Below are 25,626 nucleotides of genomic sequence, written 5' to 3'. Positions count from 1 at the left end.
GACACACAGACATACACGCCCTCACTGAGAGTGCGCAGGCGCAGCTACCGCTCTGCCCTCTGGGAATTAGAGTCTTGCAGCCTCTGTCCGGGTCGTTGAGCGCTAGGATCTTGGATCCAGAAAGAACTACAAATACCGTGAGGCCAAGCGGTTCGGCTCCCGCGGAGAGGAGGAAGAGGAAGGCAGTAGGAAGGGGGGCAGAAAGGAAGAGTGTCACTCATGTTGGCTGCCGGGAGTTGTAGTTTTAACTGGATCGCCTTTGTCGACTTTCCACTTCTGGGGCGCCAGCAAAAGAGAATGAGAGACCACATTTCCTAGGATGCCCTGCGGTGCGTTCAGCCTCACTTCCCCCGTCGGCGGAGAAGAGGATACGGGGAAGCTTGGTAAAAACAGAATTAAAGGGAATGGGTGTCGGAAGCGGAGGGTCTGAAGTTCTCGACTCATAGAAGGGGAGGGGAATGAAAGGCTCTCAGTAAAGAAGGTACAGTACATAAATGTCCAGCGATATGGCGGGCTGGTAAATTGAATGAAATGATCTAATCTAGATTGGAGGTCGTAAAAGAAAAAAGGGGGAAGACAATAAATTCTCAGAGTATGTCTTAAGGTCTTTTTTTTTTCTGCCACACTTCTCTGTTCTCACTCCTGCTCCTATTCCAAACCACTGAGGTCCTAAGTCCCCCCTTTCTGTCCTTTTCCCCCCTCTCACCTGAGGGTCACTGAGGCGCCATTTGTTTCTCAGTTCCGTGTACATCTTTAAAGTTTACAGTACAAATAACAATACCTTGGATGCGTATAGAGTCGTATATACATACAAAGCCTTTTAATTCGATATAATTTGCTACTTACGGCACTCTCCTCAGAGAGTTATAACAGCTATCATTTACTAAGTTCTAGTATAGTCCTGTCGCAGCCTTTACATACACGATATAATATGATCTTCGTAATAACCTTGTTAGAATCCACGTCCGGAAAGGGAATGACTTCCTCTGGTTCACACAGCCAGTAACTGACTGTTAGGCATTCAGATCTACATCTGTACCCATTTTGCAGACAGGGATATAGGCAGGAAAGGTTAGACCAGTTTTATATAAAATAACTAATTTCCCATTACTATTGCTTTATAGTTTACATAATGTGTTCACATATATCATCTCATCCTCCCACATATCCATCCCTGTAATATGTTACCAGGTATTGTTGACTCCATTTACAGTTGTTGCAAACAGAGTAGGAGTTAAGTGACTGACTTGTCCAAAGTCAAATCACTAGTGTATCTGACGTAGAGAGTGCTTTTTACACTAATTACAAAAGAAAAGAGCTGTTAAGCCCAGACCTTTTGTTAAACCTCTGAGTCTCTTAGTGACTCAAGGAGTGGTAAAGATGTTTACCCTTAAGAAGGCAGCACAGCTTTATTTTATTGTGTGCTTTGAAACTGCCTCTTCATGCAAAACACATTGATACGTTAATTGAAAGCTAGTATTGTTTTAATTATTATTGTACAGTCAGCCCCTTTCACTTATTCTGGAAATTCTTGCTTTCTGAAACCTTAGATAAGTGAACTGTCTCAGAATTTCTGAAACATTTGGCACAAAACAGATAAAGCAGCGCAGTCCATGAGGTCATTTGAGTCTTCTGCCCCGCCAAGGGAATTGTTTACCTTATAGGTTTTTTGAGTAAATAGAATTTGATGCTTTGAAATGAACCATCTGTAAGACACTCCTAAAGAGTATTAGTGCTGACTTTCACCCTAATTATTGTCTACAGTTTTCTTCCAAAGAAACATGTTTAAAAGAGAAATTCTTCAAGTGTTTTTTTCTCACCCAGTTCTTCCTGGTCCATGCAAAAAATGATGTTACCTTCATACAAGATAGGTAATGTTATTTAAAGGGGATAATTTTCAATAAAGTTTTTCTTAATTCATGCAGGAAAAGTTGTTTATTTCCATTCTGACAACAGTTTGGTGATCTTGGGACTGATTTTTTGTTTATAAGTTGAGAAATTAAATGTGCCCATTAAGTGGAAATCATTGTTTACTGTTACTGAGAAGTTACACCTGCAGTGAAATTTTTTTCTCCTCATACAGAATCCAAAGAATTGAATTGTGAAAGCTTCAGAGCAAATGAAAGATAATGGTAGTGTGCACTTTTATGTCTTGACATTATCAAGACAGATTTTCCGTACTGATAATACATTTAACCAGTGAAATAGATTTTTTCAAATTGCATCTGAATGTGTCGTTCTGAATCATACTTGACAAAATCATACTTGGCAAAACCCTACTGAAGAAATGGGTGGCCTTGCTCTGGCTTGTCAAGCACTATCCATTTGACTAATCCATTGTCCCCATATGAAACCTTGATTAGTTAGAAACATTCTTCCCAAATTAAATCTGACATTTTAAACTCTTTTGTTACTGTAGTTCTAGTTTTAAGAATGATTCTTTTGAGAGGAAAAAACAAAATACCCTGGCATAAAGCACAGTAGGGGGAAGGGGAGAGTTTTCAATCAATTCTGGAGTTAAATCAGGTCATTTAACCTACAAATCACTTATTTAACAAGTCTGTAGATGCGAAGTTCAGAAAGAAGAAAGCTCTCAGATAAAGGGACAATGATGGTTTGGGTTTTTTTTTAATAGTTTTATTTATTTGTCAGAAAGAGAGAGAACAAGTAGGGGGAGCAGCAGGCAAAGGTAGAAGCAGGCTCCCCGCCGAGCAAGGAGCAGGACGTGGGACTTGATCCCAGGACCCCGGGATCATGACCCAAAGTGAAGGCAGACACTTAACCAATCAAGCCACCCAGGCATCCCAAGGGGCAATGATACTAACCATACTAAGTTCAATATGTGAATTAATCTTTTATAGGCATTTAGAAGGCATGGGTACCTGTAAAGTAAGAAAATTTTGTTAGGACAAAATATGACATGCTGTTTCTTACAAAGCCATAAAAGTGCAGAAAACTTCTAACCTGCTTATGTGAGATATACATGCTTCCTTCCTCTTCTTCCCAAATTCCATGACCTTAATTATGTCATAACTTTCACAAGAACTTTATGAGATTCTTAATAGTTCTTGTTCTTGTCTCAGTATTCCAGATGGGGAAATGAACTGAGTCCCTGTTAGCTGTTCTGATACATACCTCTTCTACCACCTTTATCTCAGCATCACCTCTATCTGAATTGCCAAAATGTAGTTAAAACCGAAACCCTTTCCCTACCAGCCCTATAAATTTCTAGAAGGACACTTCTAAAATTCCTGTATTGCTGTTAGCATAACTAGTAAAGGCAAAAGCAAGAGGCATCCACTTAAGAGAATATCGTTTTTCTCTTTTATATTGGAAAAGGAAAGGAATCATTACTTTGGGGATTGTTAAAAGTCAGCCACATACTTTTTTTTATTATTATTTTATTTATTACAGAGAGAGCACAAGAGGAAGGAGGGGGACAGGGAGAGGAAGAAACAGTCTGCCCACTGAGCAAGGATCCTTGATGCTGGGCTCAGTCCCAGGACCCCTGAAGCATAACCTGAGCCAAAGGCAGATGCTTAACCAACTGAACCACCCAGGTGCCCTAGCCACATGCTTTCTTATATAAAATATACATTTGTACTAAGAGTTGACTAAATTCTTCCAGATTTATCTCCCAGTCAGACTTTGAGTCACAAGCTTTTGTTGAATCTCAGGGTGGACATGGACTTAATTACTGGAATAGGTACTATAGGAGCTCAAAGGGATACAGAGGTCATCCCTGACCCAAAGGAACTCAGAGTCTAACAGAAGAATAGTCACAACCAAATTGTTCATTAATACAGGTAGAATAAAATATATAATTGATAAAAACAATACAAGAAAATAAATTTCACAGATGCTATGAAAATTTTATTGATGGCTTATTGTAGGGTGGGTGTTTTTAAGAATATTATCTTAATCTTTAAAACAATCTTATGAGGGGTTCCTGGGTGACTTAGTCAGTTAAGTATCTGTATTTAGCTCAGGTCATGATCCCAGGGTTCTGGGATCTAGCCCTGCATCAGTGGAACCCCGTGTGGGGCTCCCTGCTCAGTGGGGAGCCTGCTTCTCCTTCTCCCTCTGTCACTCCCCCTGCTTGTGCTTGCTCGTGCTCACTCTCCCTCTCTTTCTCTCTCTCTCTCTGTCAAATGAATAAATAAAATCTTTTTAAGGAAAAAAAAATCCTGTGACATAGGTAGTATTGTTTTTATTATACAGATGAGAGGATTTAACTCCGGAAGGTTAACATTATTATTATCATCATTATTACCACCCAGCTAGCAAGTAGCAGAGCTGGGCTTCCAGTGAAGGTTTTCTTCCTTGTTTACTCACTCTTTCCACTGCATCACAGCTGCTTTGTGATTTGTGAGAGAATTAGCCAAGAAGTGAGTGCAGACTGGTGGCAGTGGCCAAACTTGGCTTACATGTGTTTTTGTTTGGCCAGTAGCAGTTTAACTTTTTTTTTTTTTTTTTTTTTTTTTTTTTAATGTGAACATCTTTGCACAGTGGCCAGCACTTTACTCTAACATCATATACCAGGTCCCCTTGAGACATTACTTGCCTGGCTCCAGAAAGCATTTGCGTTTTCTGTATCAGACAGCAACTGGGGACAGAGAGGAGCAATTCTCAAAAGGCTCATGAAAAAGGTATTTTAAAGGGCAGAAGGAGGACTTTGTGAACAAGAGTTGCAGAGAGGGGTGCCTGGGTGGCTCAGTCAGTTAAGGTAGGCTGCTGAGCCTACATTCATATGGTAAAGGTCAAATTCTACCTGGTTACATCTCTACATTGCCAAACGGAACTATTTGCAGTGATGGAAAAGTCCTATGTCTGTCCTGTCCAATATGGCAACCACTAGCCACATGTGGCTATTAGGTACTTGAAATGTGGCTAGTGCAACTTAGGAACTGATTAACAAATCAGTTAACAAACTTCATTTAATTTTTAAAAAGCTTTTATTTATTTATTTGACAGAGATCACAAGTAGACAGACAGGCAGGCAGAGAGAGAGGGGGAAACCAGGCTCCCTGCTGAGCAGAGAGCCTGATGCGGGGCTCTATCCCAGGACTCTGAGATCATGGCCTGAGCTGAAGGCAGAGGCTTAACCCACTGAGACACCCAGATGCCCCTAACTTTATTTAATTTTAATTAAACTTAAGTAGCCACATGTGGCTGTGGCTCTCTGTTCGCAGGACAAATCTAAGTACTTACAGCTATTAATTCTACATTAAAAATAGTGATTCCCCAAATTCCAGTGAGTTCCTCACTCTCATGGGGGTCAAGGAATGGGGACTGACTATAAAAGGGAACAAGGGAACTTTTTAGGATGATGGAAATATTCTTCATCTTGATTATGGTGATGACATGGATGTTTACATTTGCCAAAACTCATCCAACTGAACTCTTAAAAAGGGTGCATTTGTGTGTGTGAATTATACCTCAGTAAAGTCAGTTTTAAAAAGGAAAAAGGGGGCACCTGGATGGCACAGTCAGCTAAGCATTTAACTTTTGGTTCTGGCTTAGGTCATGATCTCAGGGTCCTGGGATCCAGACCCACATCGGGCTCTGTGCTCAGCTCAGAGTCTGCCTGAGAGTCTCTCTCCCTCCCTCTGCCCCTTCTGCTTCTCCCTTCCTTCTGCCCCCACCATTCTCTCTCTCTCTCTCTCTCTCAAATAAATACTTTAAAAAATGGGGAGAGTAAAAGAAAAAAAAAAAGAGTTGAGTTCCTGAGTGCCAGAGATAGATATTCCACCTCTAGTCTATTTAAAGCATGCCTTCTGCAATCCCATTTTTTCCCCTAAGAACCAGCGAAGTCTTTACTACATTACAGGACCCTGGGTGGTCTGGCCCTGGCTACTTCAGACATTATTTCCTTGGCTCATGCTTCTGTCACACTGACCTTGTTGGTCCTCAAACACTCCAAGCGCATTCCTGTCTCAAGGCCTTTGCACTTGCTTTTCTTCAGATTGGAAAACTTTCTCCAGGTAATCATTTCAGTGTCTGCTCAAATGTTATCCCCAGCAAGATCCCACTCCTACCATCCTCTTGAAAATAACACCTCTGTCCTTTCAACCCTCCATGTCCTTATCCTGCTCACTTTCTTTACAACACTAATCAGTATCTGAAATTATATAATTACTTGTCTATTGTCCTCCTTGCCCATTAGACTGTAAGGCTGTTCATAAGGGCAGGCAGTTTGTTGATTGTTAGATTCCCTGTGCCAGGCACACAGTAGCCTCAACAAATATTGCTGAGTGAATGAATGGCTATCATCCATGGCAGTGTTTCTGAGACTGAGATCCAAGCATACACCTTCATAGAAAATCCACAATTCTCCAAAAAATGTTTTAAAATCCTGTGTTGGCATTCTGGTACTAATCTAAAACGGTATTTATGAATTCTCAAATGAGCACCTTACAACATGAGTTTTGAATGCCTGAGTTCATGTAGAGTTTAGGATTTTGTACCAGGTGAAAACCAAAGGACATCATGACAAAATGATTAAAGATTTCATGGTTATTTTGATAGAGTTGGGTCATCACATGTCACACAGTAGCCTAGACAAGCCAAACTCAAAAGAGCCAACACTCCAACTGCCAGTGCTACATTCCAGTTAGAAACAAATTGCACAAAGCATACATGCATGTGGACACAAACATACACACTCATTCAGAATAACTTAGTAGCTGTAAGTAAATACACAGGAATTACTAGTAAATACACAGGAATTGTTTTGTGGTTGCCAGCATTAATCAGATTAGAGACTATTAAATTAAGATGTCATGCTTAACAAGGGTTGAGGCGCCTGGCTGGTTTAGTTGGTAGAACATGTTAACTCTTTAAAAAAAAAAAAAAAAAAAGATTTTATTTATTTATTTGACAAAGAGAGAGAGGTCACAAGTAGGCAGAGAGGCAGTCAGAGAGAGAGAGGAGGAAGCAGGCTCCCCACTGAGCAGAGAGCCCCATGTGGGGCTCGATCCCAGGACTGGGATCATCACCCAAGCTGAAGGCAGAGGCTTTAACCCACTGAGCCACCTTGGCACCCCCAGAATGCCCATTCTTAACCACATTTAAGTATAATTTCTCAAAGGAGCTGAAAGAAATGAGTTGCCCAAGGCAGCCTGCTCCTTTGCATAATATGCTTGTCATTGCCATTCATCACATTTGTGACCATCTTGCATACATTTTTAAAGAAGTATTCTATTCAATGCCACAGTCCAAAGATTCATTCTGCTTTAATTATGAAATACTAAAATCAAAACCTGAGTGGTAAACTTCAATGACAGACATATAAGTCTGTGGCTAACTACCTGAGATGAAATGAGAAAGCATTCCTTGCTTTCTACCTGTATAATGTCTGAAAGTCAATACTGTCCTCCAGGATAGGGCTAGATCTTGGGGGTCCGAGACAGGCTTAAGGGCAAATGCTGACCAACAAAGTAACATAGCCTTTATAGTAATATAGTCTTCAATACAGTCCCTTACCCAGAGCCTTCTTCAAGTGACCCAAATTTTATATTTTAACGATTAAAAAGTTCATGAGAAGAGACTGCCATTAAATATACACAGGATCCTTTTCACTGAGGATTTGATGAATCTGTCATTTTAAGAGAGCTGTGCCTGACAGATCCTTCTACTACTGTACATACTTGCACAATAAACCATAATGACTCATAACCACCATCCATTACTTTGGTGTTTCGCAACTTGTTTTCCACTCTTCCCTCCTTTTAAAACTGAACTTAAGGCAATATACACAGAATTATAATAAATGAACTTTAATAGCAAGAGTTTAAGATTTAAAAAACCCACGGTATATTTGAATGGCTCGCCTTCTGGTTTTTCCACTAAAGATTACATAGATATTTAAAGTGTACTGTATTCTCTTAATGGAGGCAGAAAAAATTGTTTTCATTCTCATAATGTTAACATTCTTTTTTTTTAAAAAAAGATTTTATTTAAAAAAAAAGATTTTATTTATTTATTTGACAGAGAGAGATTACAAGTAGGCAGAGAGGCAGGCAGAGAGAGAGAGGAGGAGGCGGACTCCCTACTGAGCAGAAAGCTGGATGTGGGCTTGATCCCAGGACCCTGGGATCATGACCTGAGCTAAAGGCAGAGGCTTTAACTCACTGAGCCACCCAGGTGCCCCAGAACATGTAACTCTTGATCTTAGGGTCCTGAATTCAAGCCCCACGTTGGGCATAGAACTTACTTTAAAAAAAAAAAAAAAAGTCAGTAAGTCAGTCAGTCAAAATTATCATATGATCTCCCTCATATGAGGAAGTTGAGAGGCAATGTGGGGGGCTTGGGAGTTAGGAAAAGAATAAATGAAACAAGATGGGATCCGGAGGGAGACAAACCATAAGAAACTCTTAATCTCACAAAACAGAGTGTTGTGGTGGGGGAGACGGGTAGGGAGAGGGTGGTAGGGTTATGGACATTGGGGAAGGTATGTGCTATGAAGTGTGTTTTAAACCTGGTGATTCACAGACCTGTACCCCTGGGACTAATAATACATTATATGTTAATTAAAAAATAAAAAAATTAAAAAGAAGTCAGATACTCACAAATGCTAACCCTATCTTACAATAAATGACTACTTTATAGTTAACTGGGTGATAATTAAAATTGACATTCCAGGATTTTGTAGCACTAAAGTTTTTATTGAAATATGTGATCTGATCTCAAACTAGCTGCAGAAAACCTGGGAGTTATTAATACAATGTATTATATGCACTGTATTAATGTTCAAACTGTACCTGTGCAAACAGGTATCATTGCATTGACATTAATGAAGTAAACATAGACACATTTATTATAGATCAGAAGTTGCATCTTAATGCTCATAAGCCCAACAGTTCACAATTCAAATTAACACTAATTTTAAATGGTTGGATGAAATAACCACTGTCCTTGGGGCAGGAGAGTGCTTATCACTGCAGTTATATTACTGTTCCTTCTTTCATCTTTTTCTTTCCCTTTATTTAAAACCCAAAGGGTACTTTTGGTATAAAAGAAGATAGGTTCAAGAGTTTACTGAAAGAAACTATCTTCATTCCCATTACAATCTCGAGTTTTTGTACAATGTCCTGATCTCTCCATCTGAACCTTCTAGCGCTGTCCCCTAAACACAGTCTAATTCGATTCCCTTCATGGATATGACATAGAGTCAGAAAAAGTATTACTTGACACATTTTTTTGTACATGGAGTCTCATAAGACATTTTAATAGGTGAGAGAAGGACAAAAGTACAAGGCAGCATACTTTCTTAGCCCTTTGGGTCATTTACATAAATCCTTTCATAATATTCCAAGATAAAAATGCATTATAATTATGTACAAGAATATAAATGCAGTATGCAACATTTCTATTTCGGTGGGCAGGAAAGTATTGGAAATTATGTATGTACTAAATTAAAGCATCAGCACTAGGTGTCAATAGACCACAACATTGGAGAGGGTCTCAATTTGGGCATTGGTCAAATAGCAGTAAATGGACATATGTCTTTCATAGTAACACCTCTTGCTGAGCATTTTCTCCTTCAAATACTAATTTTCAGCCTGACCTTACTAGTGTGCTCCACAAATTCTACAGATATTAATAGGTATCATATTGAAGGGAGGGGTATAGTCAAGTAACTTTGAAATAATAAGTAAATGAAGTTAGTTTTCTTCTTTTTCCACTAAGAACTTCTCAGAGCCTTTCTATGCTGATATGACACTCTGACTCCAGAAGACAAGTAGTGATGCTTCTAGAACGTCTGGGGAGAGAAGGGCTTAGTGGCAAGAGTCGGCTTGCAGCATAACATACTAGGATGAGTTACATCTTTCATTTTGCACATTACTTTATTTACCCTTATATTTTGGGGGTGATCTGGGACTGCTCATAGAGATAACAGGGATGTTAATACGCTAAGCCACCCTTGGCATTATTATTGACGTGTAGCACTTCCACACCCGCATACCCACAAAAACATTTTCAGTCTGTGTCAGAGGCATGTATTTTAGGAAAAAGTAACACACAGAAATGGTGCCTCTCATCATGATCTCTGCTTTTATCAGTATGCTTCAAGGGGGGTTAATACTTGTCCATATTTTCTGGTAGTTTATGGAGGCTTTTTTCCATTTAATGTTTTCATCTAGCTGACATGTATTTTTACACAGGATGTAAGAGAGAGATTCCACTTATTTATCTCTATTTTATATCACAAAATACCAGTTGCCCCAAAACCTTGCACAAATATGTTTTTGGTTTTATTTTTAGGTCCATAACACTTCAGATCAACTTACCAATAAGTTCACAATGTAAAACAGACCATTATGGCTGAAATGTAAACTAATGAGAGTTACTTCAATTTGCCAGCAGCCCTTACCCTCATTCCCACCTCCCCACAAGATGTACTTTGAACACCACTGGAAAAACTCATCCCCTCATAAATGGCTTGAAATGCCCTTCTGTAATTTGCTACATTAAAATGTTTATTTATCCCAATTATTTTTCTGTTTTTCTGCCAGTCTCATACTTTAATTAATTTATGGAGCCTCAGACCTTTTTAATGTGACAGAAGAAGAAATTGAAACATTTAATAAATACAATAACATGAGATTTTGGGAGACCCATAAAATTAGCATATTTCTTTAAAATGTCTGTTATTGGTTAAGAGTTGACCAAATCCCTTCAATATTTAGAAGATTAACTTGGTAAAACCATATACCGGTATGTTACAAGTTTACAATGTTGATACTCTTTGACATACAAATCACTTATAAGATTTAACCCTAAATAAATAGCTAGAAATGTATGGGAAATATTTGCTGTTGTTTATATTACTGATAGTATTGAAAATGTTCCAAATTTTAACAATGCAGGACTGGTTAAATGAATCCTGGCACAGCCATGAGCTGGGATACTCTAGCCATTACAGTGATGTCATAAAAAAGAAAAATACCTTATTGAGTGCTTGTGATGAATCTGGCACTGTACTAGTCACCTTGATTGTATTGTCTTAAGCCTAACAATATCCCTGGATGATAGGTATCATTATTCCCATTCATAGAAGAGAAAACATAGAACTTGAAATAGCTAGTGAAATAGTGTTGCTGGAATTCAACCCATGTCTGCTCTTTACCCTTGTTCTTAATCACTGTCCTAATGATATGGGAAAATATTCACTATTTACTGATAAACTATTGTTTTACAAACAATTATTTTTTTTTTTTTAAGTAGGTTCCACATCTAATTTAGGATTTGAACTCCTGACCCTGAGATCAAGCAAGAGTCTCATGCTCTCTACCAACTGAGCTAGCCAGGTACCCCAAATGAAAATAGTCCCATTTTTAATGGGACTCTACACAACATGGGGTTCAAACTTACAAGCTCAATATCAAGAGCCTCCCACTTTCCCAACTGAGCCAACCAGGTGCCCCTGACGATAAGCTATTGTTTTAATGTAGTTTAACTGACATTTAAATAAACAAGCAAAAAAACTCCCTCCTATGTGAAATCCCTCTCCTAAGTTAGTTATGCTTAGTCAATTTTTTTGCCCAAAATGAATTTACTTTTACACATGTTTTTTAAGTTGATTTTTGAAGTTTTAAATGCCTGCTTTAAGAATTCAAACAGTACTGAATATTATAAAGTAGCTGTACCTTTAATCACAAATTATATATATCATTGGATATACTCACAGGCTCTTTTTTATGTTCCCTCAGTTCTGTTCTGTCTCTTCTTGCTCTGGTGTCAGCTTTAGGCAAAGTGAGAAGGATCTGTGAAGGTCTAGATGGCTAACTTTGAACACAGGAGAGTCCCTTACATGTATAGCATGTTGGTTAGAAGTGCTGGTTCTGAAGCTCAGTTGGTTAGACTGAGTCCCAGCTTTTGAATTTGAGCAGCTTGCTTGTCTTCTTTGTGCATCAGTGTCTTCATTAAATGAAGGTGCTCATTGAACCTTCCTCGTAAGATCGTGGTGAGGATTAAACCAATTGGCGCATGTAAAGTGCTTAGGACAGTGCCTGGGACACAATAAATGTTCAACCATTAGCTACAATGGTTGTCGACAATGATGATGGTATGATGCATGTGTGCAGAGATAAGGAAGAGAAGAGAAATAACTCATGAGTGCTTACTGTGTACCATATGCCTGCATGATCTCTCCATTTGATCTTCCTTTTATTCCCTTTTTATAAAGATGAGGAACCTAAAATTAAGGGTGGTTCTATATGGAAGAAATAGAATATATTATTAGGCCCGTTTCTAGGACTAAGGACAATACAAATACCAAAAGCTGCCTGACTAGAAGGTAGAAAAATGTGGAGGAATGAGATGAGAAACAGGCCTGCAGAGTCATACCACCCTTTGGGGCCAAGAGGCAGTGTTCCACCATTCAGGACTGAGTGGGTTTCTAATCCAATCTGTGGGTATCAGAAAACTGCTTTGAAAATCCAACTGCTTTTATGCTGGCTGTATTTGCTGTAAATATTTCTTGTTTTCTTCTCCCTTTGTAGGTACCAAAATTATTTCTGAACAACCAGCCTGTCTCAGTTTGTATTTTGAGGGAATAAAAAGGAAAAGGGAATCTTTGGGCACCTTCTGGAGCTTTCAGGTAGAACATGTCAGACACCAGGTATCCTAGGCTTCAAATGCCAGAAGCCTAAGAGGGAAAAGAATCCAGGGAAGAAAATCCTCGAGGTGCCTGGGTGGCTCCGTTCATTAAGCATCTGCCCCTAGTTGGGCTCCATGCTCAGCATGGAGCCTGCTTCTCCTTCTCCTCCCTGCTTATGTTGGTTCTATCTCTGTCGCTGTCTATCTCTCAAGTAAGTAACTAAAATCTAAGAAAGAAAGAAGGAAGGAAAGGAAAAGAAAGGAAAGAAAGAAAGAAAAGGAAGAAAGAAAGAAAGAAAGAAAGAGAAAGGGAAAGAAAGAAAGAAAGAAAGAAAGAAAGAAAGAAAGAAAAAAAATCCTCTTCTCAGAGGCTTCTGGAGTGTTCTCTGCTCTAACCTTAGAAGCTTTTGAATAATGTTGCCTAGAGAACGGCCTTTTACTTACTCATCTGTCCAGCATGACTCATCCCTAAGAGTGTGGAGTAAGTGAAATTTTACAGTATTTATGTTTCTGTGACTTTTATAAACATGGTGATGTGGAAAGAGCATGGACTTTGGAATTGGACAGGCCTAAACTTTGTCACCTGGTACTTGTGTTCTTGTGGGCTACTTAATATCTTCTCTGGGCTTGGGGCGCCTGGGTGGCTGGGTCAGTTAAGCATCTGCCTTTGGCTTGGGTCATGATCCTAGGGTCCTGGGATCGAGCCCCCCATCAGGCTTCTTGCTCAGCAGGGAGCCTACTTCCTCCTCTCCCTCTGCTCCTCCCTTTGCTTGTACTTGCTCTCTCTCAAATAAATAAATAAAATCTTAAAAAAAAAAAAAAAAAACTCTGCGAATCGTCATGTATAAAATAAGAATAATGAAAATCCATTTCACAGAATTGGTATGGACATGAAATGAGGCAGCAAAATGAAAGTCTAACCTCTGGCACAAAGTATAAAGAATTACCCTGGGCACTCATGCCTTGCCTTTCTCTGTCAGACTGTGGGTTCAGGGTGAGCATTTGGCCACATGTTGTATTTATTTTTATACTTTACTACTATATCCCTGTGCAGTGCTTAGTTTACAGTGAGCATCCTATAAATAGGAACTTGGCAACACTGGCGTACATGCACGGGAGTGGACTAATGGGTAAACAATTTTAGGTGTGTCCTAATGTTGATTAATCCATTTATCCTGTCAGAAAGAAAAACTGCCAAATGTCGATCAATGAGATATGCAGTCAGGGCGGAAGAGTTGGGCAGGTTGTTCCCTGCACAGGGCCAGCGACTCCAGGGGACAGTGGGCACCAAGCCCACGGCCCCCTCTACTTGCAGACCCCCTGAGAGCTCCTTGTTTCCGTTAACTCAAAGGCAGTCTTCTGTGGGTGAACCACAGCCTCATCTCTTCTGACACCTGGGGTTCCTCTTACAGACAACTTGTTTTGCTTGATTTAAATTTTCTTTTTCTATCTTAATTTTTAAATGCTTAAAAGGTAAAAAAGATACTGTGATATTTATTTACCTATCCTTTGAGATGAGTAATTGTTATCACCTTCTTTGAAACTATAACATAATTTCAGACTTTTAGAAAAATTGAAAAAATATTAGAGTTTCCACACACCTTTCACAGTTTCCCAAGTGTCAATATTTTACCCACTTGCTCATCCTTAGCTCTCTAAATTACATATGCAGATTATGTTTTTGGACCATATAGTTCTCCCTTCTTCCCACTTCATTCCTTTGTTCTTTCATTCCTTCCTTCCTTCATCTCAAATAAAACATATTACGTAAAACTATTACTTCTTTGCTTCACCCACTCACTCCCTTCTCTCCCTGAAACCTGCTGTGTTACATGTTTTTGTCCCTTTACTACATATGATTAGATCTGCAGATACTGAACGTTCATTATTCGTTGAGACTTGCTTTGGGACCCAGTACATGATCACTTTTACGACTTTTCCTTATAACCTGAGAAAGAATATGTACTCTTTAAATGAGCCAAGGGGCACCTAGGTGGCTCAGTGGGTTAAAGCCTCTGCCTTTGGCTCAGGTCATGATCGCAGGGTCCTGGGATCGAGCCCCACATCAGGCTCTCTGCTCAGCAAGGAGCCTGCTTCCTCCTTTCTCTTTCAGCCTCCTTGTGATCTCTGTCTGTCAAATAAATAAATTAAAATCTTAAAAAATTTAAAAAATTTAAAAAAAATAAATGAGCCAATAGTGGGGTGCCTGCGTGGCTCAATCAGTTAAGGGGCTGCCGAGCTCAGATTAGGATCTTAGGGTTCTGAGATCTCAGGGTTCTGGAGTTGAGCCCCACGGCAGGCCCCTTGCTCAGTGGGGGGTCTGCTTCTCCCTCTGCCTCTCTCCCTGGCTTGTGCTCTCTTTCTCACTCACTCTCTCTGTCTCTCTCAAATAAATAAGTAAAATCTTAAAAAAAAAAAATAAATGAGCCAGTAGTTATAAACCATTTGCAACAGTGCCTCACACATCATAAGCAGTGTGTGGTGTTAAATTTTTAAGACAGTATACAGTTATATATAAATCCACTGGCTAAAAATTTGTTAAGCGTCTTGTTCAAATTTTGTATACCCGATCCCTCAACTTTCAAAGAAGTTTGCTAAAATCTCCCTATGATCATGGATCTGTATATTCTTGCATATATTCTGCCAGCCTTTGCTTGCTGGCTTAGAAGTGAGCGATTCTGGTCAGTTGTCAGCATTCCACCGCTAATCCCTCCTGTTAGTGTTTCATTGCACAGCGGAGAACTAGGATGGAAGTCAGGGCACTGACTGAAGGGAAAAGGCATCATGGGGAAATGGAAGTTTATGAATCCAAACACTTAGAGAATCAGAGTGGTGGTGACATCTCTTTTTGTAAGCTTTTGCTCTGCAGCCTAATCATCATTTGCTACACCCTGATATTTCTCTTCCCAAATGCCCCCACCATGAGTTGCACCATCTCACCCCTCTCCCTCCCCCGCCATCCCTCAACCATAATTCTTCTGAAGTTTAAGCCAATTTGGGGGATAATATTCTCCAAATGCCCTCTCCAATATTTCAAAACTAAATTTCAACATTTCGATGATATTTATGGGACTGGAATTGGGGAAGAAATGTTCCTTAACTGATTCATTAAAAATCGGATATTGTTGACTATATTACAATAAACAAAATACGCATGGAGAGTGGGAAAACAGACATGAAATAAATAAAACCAAGTAAGCTCTGAAAATTGCTAGAAGAGAAAAGAACTGTTTCTGTAAGGAAGAAAATAGTGGGCGGGGGCATGTCCTGTGATGTTTTGTGGAAGGACGTTCCAAGAGGAGTGACCAGCTCTGAGAAGGTCATGGCCAGAACTGAACATGGCAGCTGAAGGGCTGAAAAAAGCCAGCAGGGCTGGATCCTAGTGAGTAGTGGAGAGCCCGCAGGAGAGGCGTCAGCTAGTTCACGGAGGGCTGTATGAGCCATATCAGAGCTTTTGATTTTATCCCAGGAACTGGAATGCATTGAAAGGTGTTAAGCAGAGAAGGAGGTGACCACATTTATGGTTTTAAATATAACTCTAGCTAGAAGGTGGAGAATGCGTAAGATCAAGAATGGAAGCAGGGATACCATTCATAGCAACTCTTGCAAATGGGGCTTTTGGTGAGCTCAGAGTATGTCTCCCTCTTCTCAGAGAGTTTACTGAAACCACAACAGCAAGTGAAACAGACTTTAACTTCATTTGTAAAGGATCCTTTGTACAGTTTGTGGTGACCATCATAGACTGTTTATAGGACTGGAAGATAGAGTTATAACCACAACTCTACCTCCAATTTAATTTTGTAGGTGTTTTGTGAGAACTTTTTATTTTGAAAAATTTAACTTTCATTTAAAATGTACAATTAAGGGACGCCTGGGTGGCTCAGTGGGTTAAAGCCTCTGCCTTCGGCTCAATTCATGATCTCAAGGTCCTGGGATCGAGCCCCACATCGGGCTCTCTGCTCAGCGGGGAGCCTGCTTCCCCCTCTCTCTCTGCCTGCCTCTCTGCCTACTTGTGATCTCTCTCTCTGTCAAATAAATAAATAAAATCTTTAAAAATATATACAATTAATTCCCATTACCTTGGAAATTACTTACTCAATGATTGTCAAGTTTGCTGACATTTACTTCATCTGTCACTTTTTTTTCTTCCTTTGTAGAATTATTTAAAAGCAAATCCCAAATATATAATTTTGTCCCTTCATATTAAGGATCCATCTCCAAAATATGAACATTTTCTTACATACCACAAAGCCATAGTCACAAAATTAACAATTTATTGCTAACATCTAATGCCAATTTCATAACCAAATTTCTTTAATGTCTCAAAAATGTCATTTCATAGTTGGTTTGTTCAAATCAGAATCTAAATAAGACCTGCGCAACGCACTTGGTTGTTAGATCTTTTAAGTCTCTTAATCCACGTTACTGCTTTTTCTTTTTTTTCTCCTTTTTTCTTTTTTTTTTCCTTTTTAAAATTTATGTTGTTGGCTTGTAGAAACTGGATTAATCCTGTAAAATGTCTAACTATTTTATAATAAAAACTGTTTTTTAAAAAACAAGATAAAATATGGGGTTTGAGCCTTTAAACTTCCAGTAAGTAAGACCATCTCTCTGGAATGTTCTTTGAAGTGTCTGGCATACAACACAGTTGGTGAACCATAAACACTCACCACACTTGGCAAGCACATGCAAGCTGTTAAATAAGAGTGCTTGTGCTTAATGTTTTAATTTTATCACTCAGTATTCTCAGGTTCTTGACCTGCTTACTCACTGTGATTTGTCTACTGTTATTAAATTAACAGAATCTGAAAATAGCAGTTTCTCAAATGTTTTCAAAAGCAATTAAGATAATGCTTCAGTTTGCTAACCTCAGTCCTTTTCACTTCAGAAATTAGAAAATTAAAAATAGTTGAACTGGCATTAATAAAAAGCCAGGTTTTGTTCCACTTCTAGGATACACAGAAAAAGCGGTGGCCAAACAATGCATGTTTCCTTCACCTCAGTGTTGGTCTCTCGGAGAAGGATGACTTTGATTTCTTCGCTATAATTAGCCTCTATAGCCAATGGAGCAGTCTCTTATTATCTGCAGTAAATAGAACTAGATCACTAGTTCTATTGGTTTTGTTGTTTCAACAGGTTATAGTGCATACATATTATTGACAATACTATGGTTATATAAGGTGTTGGCATAGGGAAAACTGGATAAAGAGTAATGGGAACTCTGTACTATCTTTACAACTCCTCCAAATATAAAATTATCTCAAAGTAAGACTGTTTTTTTTTTTTTTTTAAGAGAGGGAGAGAGGAGTAGGGAGGGGTGCAGAGAGAATTGTAAGCAAACTTCATGCCCAGTGTGGAGTCCAACGTGGGGCTTGATCCCATGACCCCAAAATCATGACCTGAACAGTGATCAAGAGTTGGATGCTTAACTGACTGAACCACCCAAGTGCTCCAAGATGTTTTAAAATATTAATTTCCTCTTCTAAATGATGATCTTAAGGAAGTGCATGGTTATTCCATTAATGATATCATTGCTTTAATTATTTTTGAAGCCTCTTTTTTGGAACTGTTCTCCAAAGCCTAAAATCAAAGGTCATAAAACTGGAAGATTGTGAGAGATCTGAGGTGTTATCTAGTCCAATCTCCCAACCATTCCAGAGAATCCTGTTATGTACCATAAATTATTAACCACTCCCCTAGTGGCTAATATGTAGGTTGTATCCCAAACTGTCCTCTTTACAAAGTTTATTGTACATACATCTTTTTTGTCCCATATCTTTGGACACATTAGGGATATTTTAGTACTCCAGATTTCAAAAAGTAGAATTACTGAGTCAAAGGAAGCACACATTTAAAACATTGATTAAGTCCTTCCAGTTTGCCATTAAAAAAAAAAAAGCTGTATGCTTCTACCAACAGTGTGTGGGTATATACTGACACAGGTTGCTAGCAATCTTTTCTATTTTTCCTATTCTAATAGGGGGCCTGGTAAGTTTGAGGCAGTGGGAGCAGCCTGCCCCTGTGGGGAAGAATATTCTACCAATGGGTATTTTAGACTTAGCATGATAATATGTTTATTATTTTGAAAATTCTCTACAAACAGTGTACCTTCTGACTGCTTGCCCTCCTTCCTGCTGACTGTACACCCAGCCATTCCTACTTGGTGTACTGCTGCTGATAGGTAAAGGAGCCATCTTGTTTAATTAGTAGTGAGGTTGAACACACGCTTATTTTCTCAGCAATGTGTATGCCTTCTGGTGTGTTTTATTTTTTATTTTCCTTTTCTTATTTTAAAAGAACCCTTTGTATATAATGAATAACAACCCTTTATTACCCAGTCTGCAAGTGTTCTGCTGTGTGACACTCATCTTTTAACTTTACGGTCTCTTTTGCTATATGAAAGTTATGGTGGTGTTGGAGGAAGATACAAGTAAGATTTATTTATTTATTTGGGAGAGAGAGAGTGTGTGAGCGAGCAGGAGGAAGGGCAGAGGGAGAGGAAGAGAGAATCCTCAAGCAGACTCCCTGCTGAGTGTGGAGCCCAATGCGGGGCTTGATCCCAGGACCCTGACATGGTGACCTGAGCTGAAATCAGGAGTCTGGCCACTTAACTGACTGAGCCACCCAGGTGCCCAAAGTGAGGGTTTGTTTTTTGTTTTTTTTTTTTAAGATTTTATTTACTTATTTGACAGACAGAGATCACAAGTAGGCAGAGAGGCAGGCAGAGACAGAGAGAGGAGGAAGCAGGCTCCCTGCTAAGCAGAGAGCACGATGCCAGGGCTTGATCCCAGGACCCTGGGATCATGACCTGAGCTGAAGGCAGAGGCTTTAACCCACTGAGCCACCCAGGCACCTCATCCAGTCATCATTTTTTGATCAGTCTCACACTATCCTGTTTATTACATAGTTTTATAGTTCTTTCAGTGTCTTGTAAGCCAACTCTTATTTTGCTACTGTTGTTTTTCAAAACCTTCTTGGCTGTTTTGAAATATTTACTCTTCCAGATAAACTAGAGAATCAACTTTTAAATTTAAAAAATTCCACTGCGATTTTGATAAAAATTATATTTTATTTATAGATCAATACAGGGAGAATTGACTTTTTAAAATGTTGAGGCTTCTTATCCATATATGACTCTCCATTTACAAATACTTTATATGTCATTCGGTAAAACACAATTTTTAATGGGTTTTGAATATTTTTTATTAATTTTATTTCTAGGTATTTTATTGTTGTGATTATTACAAATATGTCATTTTCCATTTTATTTTTGAACTGGCTCTTCCTGATACATAGTAAAACTATGATTTTTATATATTCCTTTTGTACTTAGTATTTTGTATTACTATACTTTGTTTACTTAACTCTCCCTTATTTCTTGGTATTAGGTTGTTCCCAAGTTCTGATGGTCATAATCAGCATTGCTATAAACATCTCTAATCAGGTAATTTTTTTTCCCTTTAAATTTCTTCCCACACATGGGAAACATCTGTTTTACATGTTTTACATGGGTAAAACAGATTTAAAAGGTCTATGAAACTTTATGGCTCTTAGTACATATTGCTCTGGATAATCTCCTGAGGGGCTAGCCCCCTTTCCAATTCTGCCTATAATAACATCAGCAGAGTAACAATGATGAAGATAATGACAATGACAATGATGAGACCAATTGGTGAGAGCCAGTGCTTTCCATGACTTTTCTCATTTAATACTCACAATGAATCTATAATATGCTATGGCTAACATATGAACAGATAAGGAAACTTAGGTGCAGAGAGAGAGGGTAAAATCTGCACTCATAGCTGGTGGGTGCCAAAGTCAGGTGTGTGGTGTTCCATGGTCAAAGCCTTCTTCCTATGTCTTCTCCAAGACCCATTCTTTTTATTTTTCATTTATATCTGAGACCTTAAAAGGTATGTGAGAGGCACCTGAGTGGCTCAGTGGGTTAAGCCTCTGCCTTCAGCTCAGGTCATCGTCTCAGGGTCCTGGGATTGAGCCCCAAATAGGGCTCTCTGCTCAGCAGGGATCCTGCTCCCCACCCCATCCCTGCTAGCCTCTCCGCCTACTTGTGATCTCTCTCTGTCAAATAAATAAATAAAATCTTCAAAAAAAAAATAAAAGGTATGTAGGCCTGAAAGTTGTTTCACTTGGCATTTCTTAACCATTAAGTAGGTTGTTAGGTAACACATGTTAAAACTCTTTATCATCTCCTTTGACCACTTATCCAATAGACTGGTGATGTTAATTATATATTTGTAAGAACTCTCTATAAATTGGAATGAAAGTTTTAAAAGATTATATTTTCCCCCACACCTTTATTAATATTCTTGGGTTTTATTTCCCATAGATTCTTCCTTCCTCTATTCTAATTTATGTCTTCTGTAAATTCTTCTTATCAGAAAATTCCATTACCAGCATGGAGAATATTAAGCAGATGGAACACTCTTATTTCATTCATGTAGTAGAGTAGTAGTAGTAAATAATAATAATAACTGAGTGCTTATCAAGTACTAAGGATATAATACACATAATCTTACTTAACTCTATAATCCAATAAGACATTATCTTTGTTTTACAGATGAAAAAATAGGCTCAGATTCATCAACTCAGCCAAGGGCACACAGTTAATAAAAGGAAGTCCTGTCTGTTACAAAGCCAATGTTCCTAAGAATAATACTGCTGGCCTTCCATTATGTAGTGAATAAAATTGACTCTCTTTGAGAAAAAAAAAATTCTTTGTCATGCTAAGAAATCTTCCATACCAATTTATTTCTTTTTAAAATTTTGACTGAATGGGTTTCTTAATTGAGTTGTAATTGACATATAACATCATATTAGTTTCATGTTTACAACATAATGATTTAAGATATATATTGTGAAATGATCACCACAATAAGTCTAGTTAACATCCATCACCACACCTCATTACAAAGGCTCATACCAATTTCTTACAAGCTTTAGATAAGAGATTTTATTTAATTGAATATGTTCTTGACATTAATTTATGTTTTGTTTTTTTTTAAAGATTTATTTATCAGAGAGAGAGAGCACAAGCAGGGGGAGTGGCAGGCAGAGGGAGAAGCATGTTTCCTGCTGAACAAGGAACCTGATGGGGGGATGGATCCCATGATCCTGGGAATCATGACCTAAACCAAAGGCAGATGCTTAATCAACTGAGTCACCCAGGCGTCCCTGTTTTTTTTTTTTTTTTTTTAAGATTTTATTTATTTATTTGACAGAGATCACAAGTAGGCAGAGAGGCAGGCAGAGAGAGAAGGGCAGAGAGAGGAGGAAGGCTCCCTGACGAGCAGAGAGCCAGTTTCAGGACTTTATCCCAGGACCCTGAGATCATGACCTGAGCCGAAGGCAGAGGCTTAGCCCTCTGAGCCACCCAGGCACCCATCCCTGTTCTTAATATTTACAAAGAATTTTACATTTCTCTTGCCTAGCCTAGCTTCTGCTTCTTGTGGTCTCTGGACATTGCCACTCTGGTCTCCAGGGGGCACTGTTTCCCCTTTAATCAAGCATTTGACGCCTAATTCCTCTAGGTACCAGTAAGACTGGGGAAAATATTTAAACAAAGTTTACAAAGGATTCAGATGAACAGAAGGCAAATGAGGACAGAAAATAATATACAACCAGATAATCTGGTTCACTGAATGCAGAGTAGGCATTTCAGTATTTGACACAACCTACCTAGCTTCCTACTGCCTGCACAGAGCAGAAGCCTTTTTTTTCTATCCTGCACTATGTCCTCAAGCAAGCAAAATTCTTCAAAAACTGGCTCTGAGATTGGTCAGGCTAGTTCCAGCTTAGGGCTTCCTTCCAAATTCTAGTTTCTAGTTTCAACATATGCCTCTCCCTACATACTAGACACTAAGCGTGTCAGCCCTCTTCTGGGAAGAAGGCATCATTTTCCTGGTTTGTAGCTTTACCCTGTTGCTTGAGAATAGTTATTTATGGGTCTCTCATACCCCTTCACGTCTTGGCCAATATGCCAAGAGTGCAAGGCCCTCACAGCTCATATTACATAACTATCACTGCATAACAAAAGACTCCAAAACACCGAGGCTTCAAGCAACAAATACTTTTTTTTTTTTTTTTTTTTTGACAGTTTCTGTTGACTAGGAATCTGGGCATAGCTTAGCTGGGAGCCCTTGGCCTCAGAGTCTCTGATAAGGCTACAGTCAAGGGGTTGGCCAGGGTGCAGTCATCCCCAATCTTGAATAAAGGAGATTCTGCTTCCAAGGTCACTCAACACAGCTGTTGGCAGGCTTCAGGTTCTTACTGTTGGCCAAAGACATCCTTTCCTTGCAGTGCAGTTCTCTCAGTGTGGCAGCTTACAATGTAACTGTCTGCCCTCAGAGTGAGTGAGAGAGAACATGAAAGGGTGCCCAAGATAGGAGCCACAGTCTTTTTATAACCTCAACTCAGAAGCAACATCCTGTCATTTGTGCTGTATTAAATTAGGTGGAAATGAGTCAATAAATCTAGCCCATAGTCTGCTGGAGGTGATTACACCAAGGAGTGAAGACCAGGAGGCAAGAACCATTATGGGCCATGTTAGAGGCCTTCTACCACATCACTCTTTACCCAAGCCATTTCTCATGGTTATGTTTGCAGCAACCAATCTTATTTTTTATTTTTTTTTTTTTAAAGTAATCTATATGGTCAAGATGGGGCTCAAACTTGTAACTGCAACATCAAGAATAGCATGCCCTACTGACTGAGCCTGCCAGGTGCCCCTACAGCAGCAATCTTTTTTTTCTTTTCTTTTCTTTTTTTACGATTTTATTTATTTACTTGACAGAGATCACAAGTAGGCAGAGAGGCAGGTGGAGAGAGAGAGAGGAGGAAGCAGGCTCCCTGCTGAGCAGAGAGCCCGATGCGGGACTCAATCCCAGGACCCTGGGATCATGACCTGAGCCAAAGATAGAGGCTTTAACCCACTGAGCCACCCAGGAGCCCCTACAGCAGCACTCTTGAGAGATAAAGTAACATCTCCCTCTGGGACAAAGAAACTGACTTAGCTTTTTGCTTGCTGGAAAAGCAATGGGTTCCCCAAGATCACCATACCCCCACTGAACCCAAAGTCACTGCATGTGTGGCCTCTATCTGGGCTCCTTGGTGTTACGCTGGTGGAACTTGGGGGCAAGAGGAATTGATATGAACAATTCATGCTTTTTATCTTGTGCTGTGGGTGAAACAGTTTTTTCTTTCTGACTGAGATGCCTCACATCTTCTTTCAACATCCGTGAAACAGTAAAGGCTAACTTACTGGCTTGTAAGTGGGATAAAATCAAATTGCAGACCTGAGAGTTTGACTCAACAGCACAATTCAGAATTCTATACAGGCCTGGGAGACCAGCATTCATACAAGAGATCCATGTACGTATTATCCATTTTATTTAACACTTACATGCCAGGTAATTATTCTAAGAGTTTATGAATATAAACTCATTTAATCTATGAGGTAGACACTATTAAAAATTCCTGCTTTACAGATGAGGAAGAAGAGGCCCGAAGATGTTGAGTAACTTGCTCCAAATTATACTGCTTATAAATGTCAGAGGCTCATTATTCAAACAGAAACAACACAGACAATCTGGTTACACATCCGTTGATCCAGTGTATCATGCTAACTGTTCTGAGTTGAGAAGGGGTGGAGCAGGGAGAAGATGGGGGGAAGGACCAAATAGAGAGTCAGTTCCTCAAAGCATTTGTTGAAATCATCAATTTAGAGTTTCTTATTTGTAACATAGTAACATATTGTCTTGTTTCAAAGGATATTCAAAGGATAAACTCTACCAGTCATATTGATAAATGCTTTGATTTCATGTGTTCTTTTTGACTTCTTAGGAATTGATTTAGAACAATTGTTCTGTATTCAGAATATGAAGGTTAAAATGAACTGTCCGGACAAAAATCTGAACATGGAGCTTCTAACAGCTTTATTCATAAGTGGCAAAACATGGAAGCAAACAAGATGTCCTTCAGTAGGTGAATGGCTAAACTGTGGTAACCCATACAACAGAAAATTGTTTAATGCTAAAAAGAAATGAGATATTAAGCCATGAAAAGACGGGGGAGAGGCTTTAATGTATATCACTAATTAAATGAAGCCATTCTGAAAATGTTATATACTGTTTGATTCCAACTATATGACAGTCTGGAAAAGGCAAATCTATGGAGATAGTAAAAAGATCAGTGGATGCCAGGGGTTGGGAGGAAGGGAGGGATGAATAGAGCCAGAGAATGTCAGGGCAGTGAAACTCTTCTGCATGATACTATAATGGTGAAAACATGTTATTAGACATTTGTCCAAGCCCATGGAATATGTAATAATGAGAGTGAACCCTAGTGTAAATTACAGACTTTGAATGACAACAATGTGTCAATGTAGGTTCATCCATAACCATGGAAGTACCACTCTTGTTGGGGAGGGTGTGCATGTGTGGGGGCAGGGGTTATCTGAGATCTCTCTACTTTCTGCTCAGTGTTGCTGAGAACCTAAAACTGTTCTAAAAAAATAAAGTCTATTTTTAAAAATGCTTTGAAAATGACAGCGTACTTTAAAATATAAAATATTATGAATAGTGTAAGCATGTGTAGGAAATTTTTGTTAACATCTTTCTCTACCTGTCCCCATGCCTTTGGCCTCATCTTCCTGCCTGTTACCTCCTCCTTACCTTAGCAAGTGTAAATAGCTTGGCCCCCACTTGGCCTCTCTTCCTCTGTTTCACTGTCCTCTTGAACCTTCCCAACCTAGGTTCAAGCCCGCTGTCTGTCTTCTCGGTGGCTTTAGCATGGCTGCAGATCTCAGCGTCAGAAAAACTACAACGGTGAAGATGAAATGTATTGTACAACTGCCATTCTCCTCCATCAGCTGATCCCTCAGTGTTTCCTGCAACTGTTTCTGTGTTTCTTAAACCAGAGCTTTGTGCTTAAAATATGTATCGGTAAGTTTTAAGTGTAGTTTGCTTTACTGATACTGTGCGGTTTTGAATAAATTTTTCAAAGTCT

General features: G+C 39.1%; 1 long non-coding RNA gene across 3 annotated transcripts; it reads left to right on the top strand.

The window, feature by feature from the left end:
• Positions 1–24: 24 nt before the first annotated feature.
• On the top strand, positions 25–25,626 carry LOC131826759 (uncharacterized). Of its 3 annotated transcripts, XR_009351732.1 has the most exons (5): positions 25–481; positions 3,415–3,560; positions 19,992–20,047; positions 24,463–24,599; positions 25,373–25,626. It is a non-coding gene; the product is annotated as an uncharacterized LOC131826759 (long non-coding RNA). The 3 variants fall into 3 exon arrangements; XR_009351730.1 differs by lacking the exons at positions 3,415–3,560; positions 19,992–20,047; XR_009351731.1 differs by lacking the exons at positions 3,415–3,560; positions 19,992–20,047 and having other exon boundaries at positions 24,463–24,603.

The sequence above is a fragment of the Mustela lutreola genome, chromosome 3, assembly GCF_030435805.1.
Source record: "Mustela lutreola isolate mMusLut2 chromosome 3, mMusLut2.pri, whole genome shotgun sequence".
Taxonomy (NCBI): Eukaryota; Metazoa; Chordata; class Mammalia; order Carnivora; family Mustelidae; genus Mustela; species Mustela lutreola.
This window is presented reverse-complemented; position numbering and strand designations above follow the sequence as displayed.